General features: G+C 56.3%; 1 protein-coding gene across 6 annotated transcripts in view; it reads right to left on the bottom strand.

Moving 5' to 3' along the window:
* The window catches only part of PACS2 (phosphofurin acidic cluster sorting protein 2), a 101787-nt gene that overhangs the window by 51306 nt on the left and 31529 nt on the right, over positions 1–18952 (bottom strand). The window lies entirely within an intron of this gene.

The raw sequence follows: 18952 nt of genomic DNA, 5'->3' as shown, positions 1-18952 counted from the left end.
GGGCACCCCTCAGCATCCGCTGGCTGCCGGGCCAGAGGTCCCATCTCCTGAAGGCCCCTGAGGGTTAGCCTCCCTCCCATGGAACTCACTCAGTGTGGGCCTGTGGACAGGCAGGTAGGAGGGATGACAGGCCACAAAGAGAAGATCTGAGAGTCCTGAGCCAGCTCCCAGCTGTGAGAGCACAGGCCTCCCCTCTCCCGTGGCCCTATCCAGCCCCAGGCCCAGCCGCCCCAAATCCTGCCCACCCCAGGATCCCCTGCCCATAGCTGGGATACGCTTTCCCCCAACCTTCCTTCTGTTCATTTCACCTCCATCATTCCGTCCTGAGGCCACAGGAGTCCTGGAGACGCCAGGGACAGTCTGAAGGACACACCCAGTGTCCAGGGCTCTGTTGCTGAGGAGTGGAGGGGTGTAGACCCTACCCTCCACTCTGCCTAGTGCTGCCCCGTGTGAACATGCCATCTCCCCGGGGCATCTGCCGTACACGCGCCAGGGCTCCAAATCCATCCAGTGAAGATGCCCACACCACCCACCCATGCCTGAAGGTGTGTGGGGTGCAACACCCACACTGGCAAGCTTTCCGGAAACTTTGGCACAGCTCTCTTTGAAGCTTGGCTCATTTTTCTTCTTGCTCAGGACAGTAGAAGGGTGAAGGCACCACCATCCAGATGGGGATGGCACTGTCTGCCCCGCCCGGCTTCAGGCTCCAAGACCAACAAGTTCTGAGTGGCTGTGTCTGTGCTGGGGACACTTTCCCTTGGGCAAGTCTGGACTTGTGGCACCCACCTCCTGGGCTGGTGCTTGGCCCTCAAAGTATGAATGTAAAACACCAGAACAGGCGCCAGACACAGTCAGGCCATGGAACGCAGCCACCCACCAGTGCCACAGTGGCCGCCACGTGCTTCCGTCTCCACCCCTGGGCATTGGGTGTGGACATGACGGTGGGAAGGCAGTCCCAGGCCCTTCCAGCACACATCCCTGCCCCCAGGCAGCGGGAGCACTGGATGGATACAGCCTGTGTACGACTGCCTGGGTGGCCTCAGGACGTCACAGGGCTTCCTGAGCACCTGTCAACCCATTTGTAAAATGGAGACCACGGAGACCCCACTCCCATCCTGGCTGCTCAGGTGATGATATCGACACTGTCTACACTCCACTGAGCTGCTGAGAGAAGCCAAAGGGCAGACACCAGAGCACTCTGGGTGGGACGCACCTGACTTGACAGCAGGGCAGCAGGTGGGAGGTGCAACGGGGACAGCGGACAGCAGGCAGTGGGGGAGCCGTGCAGGCAGGGGTAGGGAAGCTGTGTGGGCAGAGGTGGGGGAGCCATGCAGTGGGGGGGATGCTGTGCAGGTGGGGGTGGGGGAGCCGTGCAGGCGGTGGGGGTGATGCCGTGCGGGTGGGGGTGGGGGAGCCGTGCAGGCGGTGGGGGTGATGCCGTGCGGGTGGGAGTGGGGGAGCCGTGCAGGCAGTGGGGGGGATGTTGTGTGGGCGGGGGTGGGGGAGCCGTGCACGCAGGGCCACGGGGTGCTCTCTGCAGACAGGGCTGCAGACGCAAGCAGTGTCTGACAGTCACCAAAGTCACCAACCGGGCTGTGTGATTCTGCATGGGACCAAGTCATACACAGGGCGGCCTGTTCCAAACAAGATTGGGTCAGTGTAGCTCAAAAAGCAGCACAGGACTAACCCGGAAATGAGTCTGCTTTCCAACACTGGAAGACGGACCTACCCGGGTCAGAAGATGTTTTATTTTTCTGAGTTCCAAGTTCAATGTATTTAAGTCCAGCTTTTTAGGTAAACAGGCATGGAGCTTAAACAATGAGTGTGACAAGCCTGTCTACTACAGACATCTCTGTCAGAGTCCTTCAACTCATTCCCCGAGCTGCAGTCAGACTGTCCACTGTCGCCCATCAGTGTTTGTGCACACAAGGTGCACTCTGAGGCCACCTGTGAGCTTTAAAGTCATTCTCATGCTCAGTATATCACAAAATAAGTTAGGCATTAAGTCAGAGTCTCCTAGGACTTGGCAGAAACGCGGAAGGGCCTGGCCTGAGGGGGGCGCTCCTCCAGCAGGGACCCTCGTCCTGGCTCCACCCCACTCCACTGGGGCTGCCCGGATTCCCACAGACTCTCTCTTACTCAACACAATGCAAGAGGAAGAAAGACAGAGGAGAGAGACTAAGAGAGAGGTGATATGAACCAAGATAGACCGTAGGCTGGGTCACACCACAAATCCTTCACAAATACAAAAGATCTGATATCATACAAAGAATACGTTCTCTGACCAAAATGGCGTTAGACTAGCAATCTGTCACAGAAAGATGGCGGGGAAATCCTCTTGGGATGCTTGGGAAACTAAAAAACAAAAACCTACGGATCAAAGGAAGTCTCAAAGGAAATCAGAGAACACTCTGAATGGAATGTAAATGAAAACGCAGCACGTCAATCTGCCAGGTGCAGCTAAAGCCGTTCTGAAATGAGAATTTATAGCGTTAAGTGCTTATGTCAGAAAAGAAAAAAGATTCAAATACACAATCTAAAGATTCCATTTTTTTTTTCTTCTCAAGACGGAGTCTCGCTCTGTTGCCCAGGCTGGAGTGCGGTGGCGTGATCTCGGCTCACTGCAAGCTCCGCCTCCTGGGTTCACACTATTGTCCTGCCTCAGCCTCCCGAGTAGCTGGGACTACAGGCGCCCGACATCATGCCCGGCTAATTTTTTGTATTTTTAGTGGAGACGGGGTTTCACCGTGTTAGGCAGGATGGTCTCAATCTCCCGACCTTGTGATCCACCTGCCTTGGCCTCCCAAAGTGCTGGGATTACAGGCGTTGAGCCACTGCACCCAGCCAGATTCCCTCTTTTTTGAGATGGAGTCACACTGTGTTGCCCAGGCTGGAGTGCAGTGGTGTGACCTCGGCTCACTGCAACCTCCACCTCCTGGGTTCAAACGATTCTCATGCCTCAGCCTCCCAAGCAGCTGGGATTACAGGTGTGCACTACCACGCCCAGCTAATTTTTTATATTTTTGGTGGAGACAGGATTTCACCATGTTGGCCAGGCTGGTCTCGAACTCCTGACCTCAGGTGATCCACCCACCTCGGCCTCCCAAAGTGCTGGGATTACTGGGCCACCGCACCCAGCCCTAAGGTTCCATCTTAAGAAACTAGAAGAACATATTAAACCCCAAGTAAGCAAAAGGAAGGAAATTATAATGATAAAGAGGAACAACTAAACTGAAAATAGATAAACAATAAAATAAAACCAAATGCTAGTTCTTTGGGAAGATCAATAAAATTCATAAAACCTCTACCCAAACAAAGAAGAAAGTAGACAAAAGTTGCCATTATCAGAAGTAAAAGAAGGAAAGCACTACAGACCTTACAGACTACTGGTAAATACTATAAACAACTTCATGCACAAAAATTTGACTACTTTGATAAAATGTACCAATTTTCATTTCCCTAGAAAGCCACAAACTACTAAAACTCCCCACGATGAAATAGATAGCTGGTATAGTCCTACACCTATTAAATAAATTGAATTAATTGTTAAATTTTCTGGGCCGGGCGCGGGAGAATCACTTGAACTGGGGAGGCAGAGGTTGTAGTGAGCCGAGATCGTATCACTGCACGCCAGCCTGGGGGACAGAGTGAGACTCTGTCTCAAAAATAAATAAATTAATTAATTAAATCTTCCAAAAAAAAAAAAAACAAAAAAAAACTTCCAGGCAAATTTAACCATATATTAAAAGTTGAGGCAGGGAAGGGTGGCTCATGCCTGTAATCCCAACACTTCGGGAAGCTGAGGTGGGTGGATCACTTGAGCCCAGGAGTTTGAGACCAGCCTGGGTACACAGGGAGACCCTGCCTCTATAAAAAGTATAAAAATTAGCCAAGTACGGCAGCACACATCTGTAGTCCCAGCTACATGTTGGCCAGGCCTGGTCTCGAACTCCTGGCCTCGAGTGATCTGCCCACCTCAGCCTCCCAAAGTGCTGGGATTATAGGCATGAGCCACCACACCTGGCCGCAGATCACATATTCGACAAAAATTTTATCCAAAATATGTAAATATATGAACTCTCAGAACTCAACAATATGAAAACAAACAACCTAATAAAAAGTGAGAAAAGCCTGTAGTCCCAGCTACTCGGAAGGCTGAGGCAGGGGAATTGCTTGAACCAGGGAGGTAAAGGTTGCAGTGAGCTGAGGTCGCGCCACTGCACTGTAGCCTGGGTGACAGAGCAAGACTCCATCTCAAAAAAAAAAAAGTGAGCAAAATATTTGAACAGACGTTTCACCAGAAAAGATACATTGATAGCAAATAAGCACATGAAAAGATGCTCAAAATTATTAGTTATTAGGGAAACACAAATTAAAACCAAACGAGATACCAACTACACCTATTAGAATGGCTTAAAAAACATGAAAAATAAAAAAAGCTAATACCAAATGCTGGCGAAGAAGCAAAACCACTGGGACTTCCATATACTCTGAACGCACAGAACGCCACATGGCAGAGTCACTGGAAAGCAGTTTGGCAGTTTCTTACAAAGTTAAACATACAGGACCCAGCAATCCTACCCCTTGGAATTGGTCCAAGGGAAATGAAAGCATGTGTCCCTACACAGATCCCTAATGCACATTCACAGCAGCTCTATTCATAACTGCCACCCACTGGAAACCCCGATGTCCTTCACACAAAGACAAGGACATTTTGGTACTACTCAGCAACAGCTAGGAACGGATCATTGATACATGATAGGATGGATCTCGAAGGCATCGTGTTGAGTGAGAGACACCCGTGTCAAGAGGGCACACACCATTTTTGTCCATCCCTATGGCACTCTGGAAAAGGCAGAGCTGGGGGCACAAGGCCAGGTCAGTAGGGAAGGTGGCTGCTGGGGACTGTTTTGGGTGGACTGCCTAGTGTTCTGTGCCTGGTTGTATGGTGGATGTTAAGCTCAGAGCTGCATACGAAAAAAGGCGTGAGGGGTGAACCTTTACCATAACAACACTGTCTTTTTTTTTTTTTTTTTTAAGACAGAGTCCTGCTGTCACCCAGGCTGGAGTGCAGTGGTGCGATCTTGGCTCACTGCAACCTCCGCCTCCCGGGTTCAAGCAATTCACCTGCCTCAGCTTCCTGAGTAGCTGGGACTACAGGCGTGCACCACCACACCCAGCTAATTTTTTATATTTTTACTAGAGATGGGGTTTCACCATATCGGCCAGGCTGGTTTTGAACTCCTGACCTCAAGTGACCCGCCCACCTCGGCCTCCCGAAGTGCTAGGATTACAGGCGTGAGCCACTGCGCCTGGCCTACCAGACGATACTTGCAAAGTTTTTGTTTTATTAAAGTCAGCCGCAAGACACACACCAACCAACTGCAAACAAGAAGCTCTACTGTGGCTGGGCACAATCACGCCTGTAATCCCAGCACTGTGGGAGGCCGAGGCGGGTGGATCACTTGAGGCCAGGAGTTCGAGAGCAGCCTGGCCAACATGGCAAAACCCTGTCTCTACAAAAAAATACAAAAATTAGCTGGGCTTGGTGGGGCGCACCTGCAGTTCCAGCTACTTGAGAGGCTGAGGTGGGAGGATCGCCTGAGCCCAGGAGTTGGAGGCTGCAGTCAGCTGTGATTGCACCACTACACTCCAGCCTGGGTGACAGAGGACCCTGTCTCTCTCTCTCACACACATAGACACACACACACAGGCAGCAGCTTGGATCCTGCTGTGGATGAACTAATTGTAAACAAACAAACAAATCCACAAGAGGCATTTGGGGAGTGTGCAGGTACTGCAAACCCACAAGAGGCATTTGGGGAGTGCGCAAGTACTGCAAGATTTCCCTTCCTCACCACTCAGGCTTCCACGCTCGTTTCCAGAAGCTCACGTTCCTTACATTCGTTTGACTTGGGGCTGGGGGTGAGTCCAGTGCTCACCATCTATGCAGCACAGCCCAGTGCCCCCTCGCCCAAGATGCTTGTCACAAAAACAGCAGGCTACGGCTCCCCGTCCCTAGGCAGGGGCTCCTCTCCGCACACTTAGAAGGAAAAAGTCACAGCTTGCGGTCCTGTAGCAGACAGATCCTGCCCAGGGGGAACGTGGCTGCCCCTCTCAGGCCTGTCTCTGCTGTCACTACACATAGCTACAGCCACTGTGCAAACACGAAGAATAAAAAGCTCCAGCCTGGGAAACACGGCAAGACTCTGTCTCTAAAACATAAATAAATAAAATAAGGAATAAAAAGAATCATTTGCATTCAGAAACTGCGCAGATAAACAAAACATGTTATTTGCTTATTATCCACAGTTGGTTCTGAGAGCGAGGCCTAAAGGTTTGCCCAGGCCAGGTGCACCAGACTTGGCCCTGAGAGAATCATAACAAAGACACCAGAAAACCTACAGAAGATGATTCATCACCAGCCTGCCACTGTGTTCAGGACACCGTGCAGCTGTAATGGATTCAACAGCAACGAAAGTGAAGCAAAGCATATTTTAAAAACAACTCAATATAAAATAAAATCACAGTGACAAGTGGAAACTCAATGTTCACATCCAAGACAACTTGCTGAATACCCACAGTGTTATCTGTTTCCTCTTTCATTGTGTCTGCTCAAAATAGGTGAATAAAAGAGCCGACTTGAATCCGAATCCCAGAGAATAGAGGCTTCTGTTTTGTTTTCTGACAGAGAGAAGCGAGAGGCATACAGGAAAAGTTCAGAGTGAGACACAAAAACCCACAGGCCTGCCAACAAGAATGAGCACATGTTCTCTACACTTGGGATCTGTTTGAAGAAATAAAGGGGCCTGACCACAGAAACGCACGGTGCGCTCTCCCCGCCAGCCCCGTTTCTTCCCCTCTGCAGGCACTGCAGGTCTCAGGAGCGGGTGTCTCTACGCATGGCCGAGACTGCCAGCTGTCTCCAAGCTCCGTTCTCCAGCCCCCCACCCCTTGGTAGCGAGCCTCCCCATGCTAGCTGGGTGACGGCTACCTGGCCAGAGACGGGGCAAGGGTGCTGAGCAAGCAGCCCCACTAGGGGCCCTGAGCAGAGGCAGCAGGCTCACCCCGGGCAGCAGGCCCTGCCCACTCCTTTCACCCTGGCTGCAAGGGCAGGTCCCAGGCAGCCACCACGGACCCAGAGGCAGAAGCCAAGCCAGGACAGGAGATGCCCCTGGCCAGCCCTGGACCACGGACACCTGCACCACTACACAGGTGGCAGGAAGCACCAGCTCAGCCAGCCCTTCATTCCTGGCTCTGGTACAGAAAAGTCACCTGTGCTGTAGACCAGAGGTCCCCAACCCCCAGGACAGGTTCCTGGCCTGTTAGCAACTGGCCGCACAGCAGGAGATGAGCACCAGGGAGCGAGCATTCCCACCTGAGCTCCGGAAGAACCCTATTGTAACTGTGCACGCGAGGGATCCAGGCTGCACGCTGCTTATGAGAATCTGATGGCTGATGATCGGAGGTGGGACAGTTTCACTGGAAACCATTCCCGTCACCGTCTGTGGAAAAACTGTATTCCACAAAACCAGTCCCTGGCGGCAAAAAGGTTGGGGACCACTGCTTTAATCCATCCCACTCCCCCATTTGTTCCTTCCTCTTTTTCACAATGAGATTATCCATCCATTTGGAGTTGTGTGTGTTGTGATTGCATTTTATTTCCTACATGAATGTTCAGTTATCACCAAACCATTTACCTAAAAGTATATCCTTTCCCCACAGATGAATGAGGCCATTTCTGAAGCACATTACGATCGCGTGTGTTTCTGCTGGTACATTCCATTAGTCAATGTTTATACTTCTGCCAATTCCATATTGTTTTAACTAGCATAGCTAATTTAAATAAATTTGTATCTGCTAAGGAAAATACTCCTTAGCCAGACGCGGTGGCTCACACTTGCAATCGCAGCCCTTTGGGAGGCCAAGGCAGGTGGATCACCTGAGCCCAGGAGCTCAAGACCAGCCTGGGCAACATGGTGAAACCCCATCTCTACAAAAAATACAAAAATTGGCCGGATGTGGTGGCTCATGCCTGTAATCCCAGGACTTTGGGAGGCCGAGGTGGGCTGATCACCTGAGGTCAGGAGTTTGAAACCAGCCTGGCCAACGTGGTGAAACTCCTCTCTACTAAAAATACAAAAATTAGCCAGGCATGTTTGCTAATTTATTAAGCTTTTCCAATCAGCTTCTGGCTTTTGTTAATATTCAATTAAGACTTGTTCTTTGTCATCTCCATTCCTTTTTTTTTAATAGAGACAGAATCTTGCTCTGTCACCTAGGCTAGAGTGTAGTGGTGCAATCACGGCTCACTGCAGCCTTGAACCCCTGTGCTCAGGAGATCCTCTCCCTTCAGCCTCCCAAAGTGCTAGGATTACAGGCATGAGCCACCACACCTGGCCCTGCTGGTCTTTTCTTCTTCTTCCTTTTTTTTTTTTGGAGACGGAGTTTTGCTCTTGTTGCCCAGGCTGGAGTGCAATGGCATGATCTCAGCTCACTGCAACCTCTGCCCCCGGGTTCAAGCCATTCTTTCGCCTCAGCCTCCCAAGTAGCTAAGACTACAGGTGCACACCACCACACCCGGCTAATTTTTGTATTTTCAGTAGAGATGGGCTTTTCTCATGTTGGCCAGGCTGATCTCAAACTCCTGACCTCAGGTGGTCCCCCCACCTTGACCTCCCAAAGTGCTAGGGTTACAGGCATGAGCCACCACACCCAACCCTGCTAGTCTTTTTGAAGCACCTGGTCTCGCTCTGAGTGGCAGTGGAATAGCGTCCCCCACTTTCCATCTTTGGCAGCATCCACTTAGCTACGGGAACCACCATAAACATCAAGGGGCCAAAGTGACAGCCACGGGTCCCCAGGAACTTGCAAAGCAGGGGCTGAGGAGCACCTCTGAAGTCAGCCTGGGTTGGTCAACAAAGCCACAAAGGCACCCTCAGCCCAGATGCCTGGATACCTGCAGTCAGTTGAAGGCAGGAGTGAGCACCTCTGGTTGTGGGGCCAGGCTCAGAGAGGAGAGCAGCTGGGTGGGTGGAAGGAGGGGAGAGAGTAGGAAGACAGGAGGCAGAAGGGAGGGAGAAGAGCGGGGAGATGGCACAATGAAGCCAGGGAATTCCAAGGGCCTTCAACAGACACCAGGACCCCTGCTGCCCTGGCCACTTTAGAGCTGTCCTTTCCTGGCGGATGCCTGGGGACCCACTGGCATAGGGCACTGCTAGGCCTGGGCACCCAAGGGCAGGGGTCAGTCATGCAGGTCACAGGCACATGGTCACAGTCAGGGTGGATGGACACCTGGCCCTGGGGCAGATGACCTGGGAACGGGAGGTGAGGGTCGGCAGGGGACCTCCCTCCAGGGTCACTCTGAGAACCCAGCAAGGATCACATGGCCCTGGAGGACCCAGAATCCTGCACAGCCCCCAGGGACCTGGGGTGAGCGAGCTGTGGCAGGGTCAATAGGTCAGGGGAGGCCCAAGGAACAAGGTGGGAAAGGAAAGACAGCAAAGGACAAACACCCCCTGGGAATGCCCCACCACCGCCCCCCCCGGCAGGGACTTCCAGGAGAAGGAAGGCACCATATCCCAGCACCCCAGTTTTTGTGAGTTACAGAACAAGTGACATTTCAGGAAGGTCAGAGAAACCTGACTCAGCAGAAAGCGCCCCACGTGCGTGCCCTGCATGGCATTTCCATGTCAGCTGGAAGGAGAGCAGCCAACACTCTCCAGGGCTGAGCAGAGCCCCAGCACCATGCAGCCCACAGCAGGCGGAAGGGGAGGCTGGAAGTCCTCCGCAGGTCACTCCCCCGCTTCCTCCTCCAGGAAACCGGGCCAGCGCCAGGCCCCAGTCTGAGAACAGACCCCTCGGCCACCCAGCCTCAGATGGGGGCGGGGCAGGACCTCCATGGGTGAGGAGGCCAGAGACAGCATGGCCCAACAGTATGCTCTCTGGGAGACTGAAACTCCCACCCACCCACTCCTGTGCATGATGCAAACCAGAGACTGGAGGGGGCCCTGCTGCCCCTGGGGGTGCACATGTGGGGGCTGAGGCAGGCACCTGTGTCCCTATGTCCCAACGGAGCAAGGGTGGGCAGCCCTTCACACTGACTTCTGGAAGCCTGAGCTAGGACTCTGCACCAGGCCCCCCAGTTTTGTTCAGAGGCACAGAGGCCCTCGTCCAGGGGTGGGACAGGATCTCAGGGGCAGGTCTGGAGAGGTTCCCATCTCAGGGGGCTCAGGTGGGCCCTGGGGTTTGGAGACCACTTCCCATTTTGAACAGGAACCCAAAAGACGAGAGGCCCAAGCTCCTCGCAGGGTTGCCACCCAAGCCCAGGGAGGCATAGCCACGGGCTCAGCCAGCCCCAACCCAGGAGGTTAACACTGGTGCTCCCCCTGGCTTTGGGATTTAACTGTTTTTTTCTGGTAGGAGGTAAACGGTGACAGCCTTATTTTGGAGAACAGCTTGACGATGTCTATTTCTCTTTTTTATTGTGGTAAATATAACGTAAAACTTGCCGTTTGAACCATTTTTCAGCGTGCAGGTCAGTGGCACTACGTGCGTGGCTGCTGTTGTGCAGCCCTCACCGCCATCCATCCCGAGAACTCTCTTCACCTTGCGCAACTGAAACTACCCATTCAACCCCAACTCCCCATTCCCACCTTCCCTGGCCCCTGGCATCACCAGGCTGCACCATCCTACCTCTGTCTCTATGAATGCAATGACTCTAGGGACGTGACACAAATGGGATCATACAGTGCATGTCCTCCTGTGACTGGCTTATTCCACTCAGCACAATATACCCAAGGTTCATCCACGTTGCAGCCTGTGTCCATTTCCTTCCTTTTCAGGGCTAAGTAATATTCCACAGTGTGGAGGGCCACACAGTGCTGACCGAGGGCCGAGTGATGCTCGGTGGCGCGGAGGGCCACGCGGTGCTGACCGAGGGCCGAGTGATGCTCGGTGGCGCGGAGGGCCACGCGGTGCTGACCGAGGGCCGAGTGATGCTCGGTGGCGCGGAGGGCCACGCGGTGCTGACCGAGGGCCGAGTGATGCTCGGTGGCGCGGAGGGCCACGCGGTGCTGACCGAGGGCCGAGTGATGCTCGGTGGCGCGGAGGGCCACGCGGTGCTGCTGACTGAGGGCCGAGTGATGCTCGGTGGCGCGGAGGGCCACGCGGTGCTGACTGAGGGCCGAGTGATGCTCGGTGGCGCGGAGGGCCACGCGGTGCTGACTGAGGGCCGAGTGATGCTCGGTGGCGCGGAGGGCCACGTGGTGCTGACTGAGGGCCGAGTGATGCTCGGTGGTGTGGAGGGCCACAGCATGCTGACTGAGGGCCGAGTGATGCTCGGTGGTGTGGAGGGCCACAGCATGCTGACCGAGGGCCGAGTGATGCTCGGTGGTGTGGAGGGCCACGCGGTGCTGACCGAGGGCCGAGTGATGCTCGGTGGTGCGGAGGGCCACGCGGTGCTGACCGAGGGCCGAGTGATGCTCGGTGGTGCGGAGGGCCACGCGGTGCTGACTGAGGGCCGAGTGATGCTCGGTGGTGTGGAGGGCCACGTGGTGCTGACTTGTTTGTCCGAGGATGGACACAGGCTGCGTCTATCACGCAGTCACCGTGAATAAGGCTGCTGTGAACAGAGGGTGGAGATCTCCCCTGGAGGCCCTGCGTCAGTGCTCCCGGGTTCTACTGAGAAGTGCAACTGCTAGCTCACACAGTAACTCTGATGGTAACTGTCTCATTTCCCGAGGGGCTGCCGTCCTGTTCCCCGCAACAGCTGCACCATGCTACATTCCCAGCAGCCGTGCACAGGGACCGGCTTTCACTCTGATTAACACTTCTACAAGGACGCCCTCCCCACAGTGGCCTCCCACAAGTAGGGCCCACAACCCCAGGAAGGAAGGCCAGACTCACCCAACAGCACACTCTGGCCCCGCTGGAGCATGGGGCGTGCGTGCTTTCTCTCATTCACTCACTGAGTTGCTCTGGGCGGCCGCATCCTGCAGCCTGCCCCAGCCCCAGCCCCGTCCTCACTCGCTCCTGCGCGGACTCTGGTCACCTGAGGACCCTGCCCTCCAGACAGCAGCGTGGACCAGGATCTCTTCCGCCCAGCCACTCCACGGTGCCACCACTGCTGGGCTGCATCCTGTGCTTGGCTCAAGGCCTCCTGGAGAGGCTGCGTGGCCAACTCTGCAGCCCTGGCAAGCGGCCGCGCCACTCCCAAGGACAGCTCAGAACACGAGCAGGACAAGGGAGCACTTCACGGATTTCTGAGAAACGCACCAGCGCCCGGCTGGCCCTCGAGGTGCATGTCAACCCCACCACTTTCCTCCAGGCAGGCAAGGGGGTGGGGGCGTGCACAGAGCACAGATGGTTAAGACCCCAGGCAGCTGGTCCCAAACCTGCTGACTGTGTTTTGCTGGAAGGGAAAACTGAGGAGCTTTTGTCTCCAGGAGCTGCCCCCTTGGTGCGGTCGCGAGCCTGCCCGCGTGGGAGCTGGGGGCCTGTGGCGGCAGCTGGCCACACGCGCTCCATGCCCTGCTGCCCCTGGGCAGAGGAATGTCACAGGCTGGTGCTCCACGTGCTCAGCCCACGCCCTGCCATCCCCAGGCTCCAGGTGCCTGCACAGCCATCCTCGTAGCTGGGCCCCAGGGCACCGCCGTCCTCATGGAGAGAGTTCCACGGGGCTCTCTGCTCCTGCATCACCAGCACTTACCACCCAGCCCGTCCCAAGGCTCGCCCGGGCGGCCGAGGGCGGCTGCCAGCTCTTGCCAGCCTCACTCAGCTTTCTCTGATGTCCAGCCTTATCTGGACATGGCTGCTCCCTGCTAATGAGGACAGAAGGTCAGGGTGCCTTCTCAATGTCCTCGTTGGCCAGTGGTCAGGGCCAAGGAGGCTGCTGTGGAGTGAGAGGAACAGGCTCAGCCAGGTGCCTCATGGATAGACGACACCGAGGGCTAGGACCACTGGGTCTCCATGCCTGGGCCCAGTGAGGGGCCACCTCAGGAGAGGCCAGCTCTGCCCAAGAGGGAGGGTGAAGAGGTGGTCCCCACCTGCCCCAGAATAGGGGAAGGAACTGATGGTGCCGGAATCAGCACATCACAGCCACGCCAGGCGCCAGCCACAGCGTCAGAGCCACGCCAGGCGCCGGCCACAGCGTCACAGCCACGCCAGGCGCCGGCCACAGCATCACAGCCACGCCAGGCGCCGGCCACAGCGTCACAGCCACGCCAGGCACTGGCCTATGGGGGCCGAGCTGAGCCCAGGGTGCCTCTGGGAGCACCACGGCTCCAGCAACGGCATCTGCCCCAGAGCAGGGAAGCCTCCGAGGTGGCTGTGAGAACAATGCTGCAAACACACGTCCGGCCCTCAGTGCTGGGCTCCACCACACCACACATTCCAGTCAGCCTGTGGCAAGGCTGGGAGCTGCCGGCCATTGTCCAGGCTGGGTCCAGTCATCAGGAGGCCCTGTCCTCAGACCTGCTGGGCCTGTACTTCTGTCTCAGTCACCCGAAGGCCCAGGGGCCATTCCATGTTCCTACACGTCCAGCCCAACAGTCCCAAGCACAGGTGTGCAGGTGTACAGTGTGCCTCACCAACAGCTGGAGGGGAACCCCACCCCATGGAGGGGAGCCCCTCCCAGCTCTGTTCCCACCTCCCATACCATGCACACACTCCCGAGGCTGCCAGACCAGAGGGGCTCTGGGAAAAGATGCCACAGCTCCCCCCGCAGTGCACGTTATGAGCTGCGTCCCATCTGGGTCTGTGCTCAGTGACTTGTGTGGCCACGTGCACCTGTGAGCATGACCACGAGCCTGGGCTAACTCAGCTGTGGGCACCAAGCACACACTGGCCCTCAGGTGGAGCTCTACACAGACACTGGCCCTCAGGTGGAGCTCTACCCACACACTGGACCCTCAGGTGGAGCTCTACGTAGACACTGGGCCTCAGGTGGAGCTCTACGCACACACTGGCCCTCAGGTGGAGCTCTACGCACATATTGGGCCTCAGGTGGAGCTCTACATAGACACTGGGCCTCAGGTGGAGCTCTACGCACACACTGGCCCTCAGGTGGAGCTCTACGCACATATTGGGCCTCAGGTGGAGCTCTACGTAGACACTGGGCCTCAGGTGGGGCTCTACGCACACACTGGGCCTCAGGTGGAGCTCTACGCACATATTGGGCCTCAGGTGGAGCTCTACACAGACAGAGGGAAGAGGGTGAGGCCCTGCACATACCTTCTGCTGCTCAGGATGGAGCCAGGTCTGGTCTGCGTCAGCCTCAAGGTGGGAACAGCTCTCTCCTTCCCATGCCCTCCTGGCCACGCTGCCCTGGAGTCAGGTGGGGTCTGTGGCCTGACCCACTCGGCTAGCTGGCACTGCCTCTGCAGCCGGGGCCCACTCCCTTGGCCCTGGAGTCTGGCAGGAGGGGGTGTCAGGGGAAGGCAGACAGACGGGCCCAACGCAGGAGGATGCAGCTGAGCAGACGGTGGCCACTGCCTGTGGGCGGTCATGCCAAGGGGAAGCCAGGCCAGGCTCTAGACCAGACAGGGCATCGTGGATCCAGGCCCAGGCCCCCGACACCCCACGACCACCCCCAGGCTGGACACTCCATATGGCCCCAGGCAGGAAGGGCCCTGACAGGTGTCTCCCAGCAGGAATGGGCCCTGCCCTGCAAGGGCGTTTCTGTGCAGGGGCTATTTTAGCCCGGGTGAGGCACAGGCAGGTGCGTGTGACAGCTGGGGGAGGCTCCCAGAACCCCCTCTGGGAAGGCCTGTGGGCCACGCCTTACACTGCAGGCCTCCAGGGCCAAGCCCCTGTCCTGGGCAGCCCTGCCATGGGCCACAGGCTGTGACCCTCAGTGAGAAGGGTGACAGGCCGGGCCGGTCGCCAGCCCTGGGTCTGCGTGGACCTTTGGGCTGCTTTGCCAAAACCTCCCACCTCCTCCCTCTCCAATGGCCCACGGGGCAAAGGCTGAAGAGTGGGCCTGCAAGAAGGTGTCCCAGGTTTTGGCACTTTCAGTGCTCAGCTTTCCCAAGTGGCCACCACAAGCCCAACGGGTCCCAGGAACATCCCCAGACTGCATGTCACTGGGACCCAGCAAAGCCAGGTGACACAAGCCAGCACCCCAGGGAGCAGCCAAAACCTTCTGCCGAGACACTGTGCCCCCAGCAGGACAGGACGGCCAGGGACCGGCTTCCAGGAGGGTCTGTCCAGCACCCCAGGACTGGCAGGCCTGTGCTGCAGGCAGCTAACACAGCAGTGGCACCGTGGGAACGCCTGCAATGGGGCAGCTTCCCAGTGTAGTGTCCCCGCCTGGGGCAGGCCAGGGGAGGGCAGAACCAGCACCTGCTCCGCACAGGGCACGGCTGTGGGCAGGAGGATGACTCCAGCTGTCAGGTGAAGAGAGGGAACCAGGAGCACCTGCAGCAGGAGGGGGTGGGGACTGGTAGGGAACAGGGCCAGGGTGTGTGCGCACACGCGTGCATGGGTGTCTGTGTGCACATGTGTATGTGCCTGAGTGGGTATGCGTCTCTCTCTCTCACACCCACGCCAGTTGGTCTACATGGGCCCAGGCTCGGTCTGCATCCACCCCCAGGGGCCCAGCACACGCCCCACAGAGAGGAGAAACCACGACGCAGCCCACAGGAGCGGAGCCTGGGGAGGGGGCAGAGCACAGATTGGGCACCCCCACAAAAAAGTGGGGGGACGATGGCGGTGGGGGCATGAGACTGTCTCAGATTTCTTCTCTGCCCCACATCAAGAGGATGCACTTAGGACCAACTTCTTGTTTAGGAATCAAGGCTGCTCCACTCCAGGGAGTTTCAGGAAGGTGTCTGTAACCTACTGGCCCCTGGGGGCAGGAGAGGGACGAGAGGATGGAACTGCTGTCCTGTGGGGGACTCAGACCTCAGAATCCACCTCCTGGGCTCCAGGTATGTGGACCGCCCACGAGAGGACCAGGCAGAGGCCCCGCAGAGAAGCCGTGCAGTGCCCGAGGAGGGAGCTCCCACTTGGGAAGAAGTGGGTCAGACACCAAACCTTCCCAACTCAGCCCCAGGCACCGAGCCCCACCATTGCCTGTGCCCTCAGCTGTCACAGGCTCAGGGGAGGATCAGCACAGCTTCCCATGGGGGTTTTCACAAACCCAACTGCTTCCTGTGTGGCCTCAGTCCCGGAGGTGGTTGGCCACACAGGCACACCCTGAACACAGCCGAGGGGGCCACCTGCTCCTCTCACTCCCCACTGATATCACGGGCACCAGGCAAAACCCCCGTGCTCCGTGTTGTGGGTCTGGGACTAGCCAGCAACATTTCTCAACACAGCCCACAGAGGGGAGGACCACTGTGCTTCCCAGCGCCAGTGAGGGGCTGGGAGGGGCTCCCCATGGAAGGAGAAGCAGGCACAGAGGCACAGGCAGCCCCACGGCGAGGCACAGGACAGTGACTGAGCAGCTTCCACCCAAGGAAGGAGATGCAAAGTCTGACTGAGGATTCTTCCAAAACAAGAAGAGAGATGCTCATATTCAGTAAGTCCCAAGGAGGATCAAAAGCAATGTTGATAACAAATCCGCACCAAATCAAAATAAAAACACTAAAAGCAACCACAGATCACACATGTGTCCCACAAGGAACAAGGAACAGGCTGATCACAGACTCCTCAAAACCACAACAGAGGCCAGAAGACAATAAAACAATCGTCAAAGTACCGAGGAGACAAAACTGTCAACCTAGAAGAACTCTGTGATCACCAAGTATGAGGGGGACAAAAACGCCATCTTCAGGCACTGATAGACTGAAAGAGCTTCTGAAGGATGTGCTCCAGGAAAACAAAAACTATCCTTGGGAAAGGCAGGGCCACAGGTGAGCAAAGTAGCAGCAAAGCCATAGTCATCAAAGGCATTGCTGTTTCTCCTGCATTTCAGCTCTCCTTCCTTTGGAGGGTGGGAGGGTTGTTGACTATCCTTAAATGTCAACAGGCCTTTCACATTTTAAGCAAATCAGTAACAGTTAAAAGGACTACAGTGATTTCCTGGAGTGGGTAATACATAAAACTCAGGCCAGGCACAATGGTTCGTGCCTGTTAATCCCAGCGCTTTAGGAGGCTGAAATGGGAGGATGACTTGAGCCCCAGAGTTTGAGGCTGCAGGGAGCTATGATCATGCCACTGCACTCTAGCCTGAGCAACAGAGTGAGAACCTGCCTCAAAAATACAAATAAATTCAATCAGTCTTGATCCTTCCTTAATTTCCGAGGAGGAAATAACAAAACGTAGGAAAGGAAATATGTAATAAACACAATCAAAATGATCAAAATGACAGGAATACATGCAACTATATCATCGCACAGAAACACAGACTAAACTTGCCAGTTAAAAGCCAACCCAGGCTGGGCGCGGTGGCTCATGCCTATAATCCCAGCACTTTGGGAGGCCGAGGCAGGCAGATCACCTGAGGTCAGGAGTTTGAGACCAGCCTGGCCAACACGGTGAAACCCAGTCTCTACTAAAAATACAAAAATTAGCTGGGTGTGACGGTGCGTGCCTGTAATCCCAGCTACTCGGGAGGCTGAGGCAGGAGAATCACTTGGACCCTGGAGGCAAAGGTTGCAGTGAGCCGAGATTGTGCCACTGCACTCCAGCCTGGGCAACAGGATGACTCTGTCTCAAAAAAAAAAAAAAAAAAAATGCCAACCCCAGCATCCAACAAAGCCGTTCACCAGAGCAAGGCTAGGCCCCAAGGACCCAGAAGGTTGACATCACGTGAGGAGATGCCGGCAGAGGCTGCATGGGGCACAGCTGGCACAGAGATGGAATTGGGAACGCACTTAAGGCAAAAAGCAGGATTTGAGGTAAAGGCGAGGACAGAAATGACCGACCACAGGGCACTCGCCAGGAAGCTGAAACAAGGCCAGCCCTGGGTACCATGGCGATTGCCTGAGAAAAGACAGGAAATGCGTGGGTGTTGGGTGGGGCCCCAGGATTCTGATGCCAGAGTCCCACGGTGCTCCGTGGAGACAGGGGCGAGGGGTCATGCTGGTGTGGCCTAGGCTGCACTAGCTGCCACCCTGGGACCGGGGGTCCAGAGAGCAGCCACACACCCAGCTGGGTCAGGGCTGGCTGCGGCCCCACTCCCTCCCAGGAGGTGAGCATTGAGTGCTCGGAAAGAAAACTCTGCGGCATAGCAACCTTCCCCTGTGTGACCTCGTCTAAGGCAGGACATCACTATAGTGAGCCTCCCGGAACCCACACGCCCTTCACAACCTCCTGTCCCCCGTTCCTACGGACACACGGACCCCAGGCTTCTTGGAGGCTCCTGTCCCCGTTCCTTCCCACACACGGACCCCAGGCTTCTCGGAGGCTCCCTGTCCCCGTTCCTTCCCACACACGGACCCCAGGCTTCTCGGAGGCTCCTGTCCCCGTTCCGTCCCACACACGGACCCCAGGCTTCTCGGAGGCTCCTGTCCCCGTTCCTTCCCACACACGGACCCCAGGCTTTTTGGATCCCACACACGGACCCCAGGCTTCTCGGAGGCTCCTGTCCCCGTTCCTTCCCACACACGGACCCCAGGCTTCTCGGAGGCTCCTGTCCCCGTTCCTTCCCACACACGGACCCCAGGCTTTTTGGATCCCACACACGGACCCCAGGCTTCTCGGAGGCTCCTGTCCCCGTTCCTTCCCACACACGGACCCCAGGCTTCTCGGAGGCTCCTGTCCCCGTTCCGTCCCACACACGGACCCCAGGCTTCTCGGAGGCTCCCTGTCCCCGTTCCTTCCCACACACGGACCCCAGGCTTCTCGGAGGCTCCCTGTCCCCGTTCCTTCCCACACACGGACCCCAGGCTTCTCGGAGGCTCCCTGTCCCCGTTCCTTCCCACACACGGACCCCAGGCTTCTCGGAGGCTCCCTGTCCCCGTTCCGTCCCACACACGGACCCCAGGCTTCTCGGAGGCTCCCTGTC

The sequence above is a fragment of the Pan troglodytes genome, chromosome 15 (assembly GCF_028858775.2).
Source record: "Pan troglodytes isolate AG18354 chromosome 15, NHGRI_mPanTro3-v2.0_pri, whole genome shotgun sequence".
Taxonomy (NCBI): domain Eukaryota; kingdom Metazoa; phylum Chordata; class Mammalia; order Primates; family Hominidae; genus Pan; species Pan troglodytes.
This window is presented reverse-complemented; position numbering and strand designations above follow the sequence as displayed.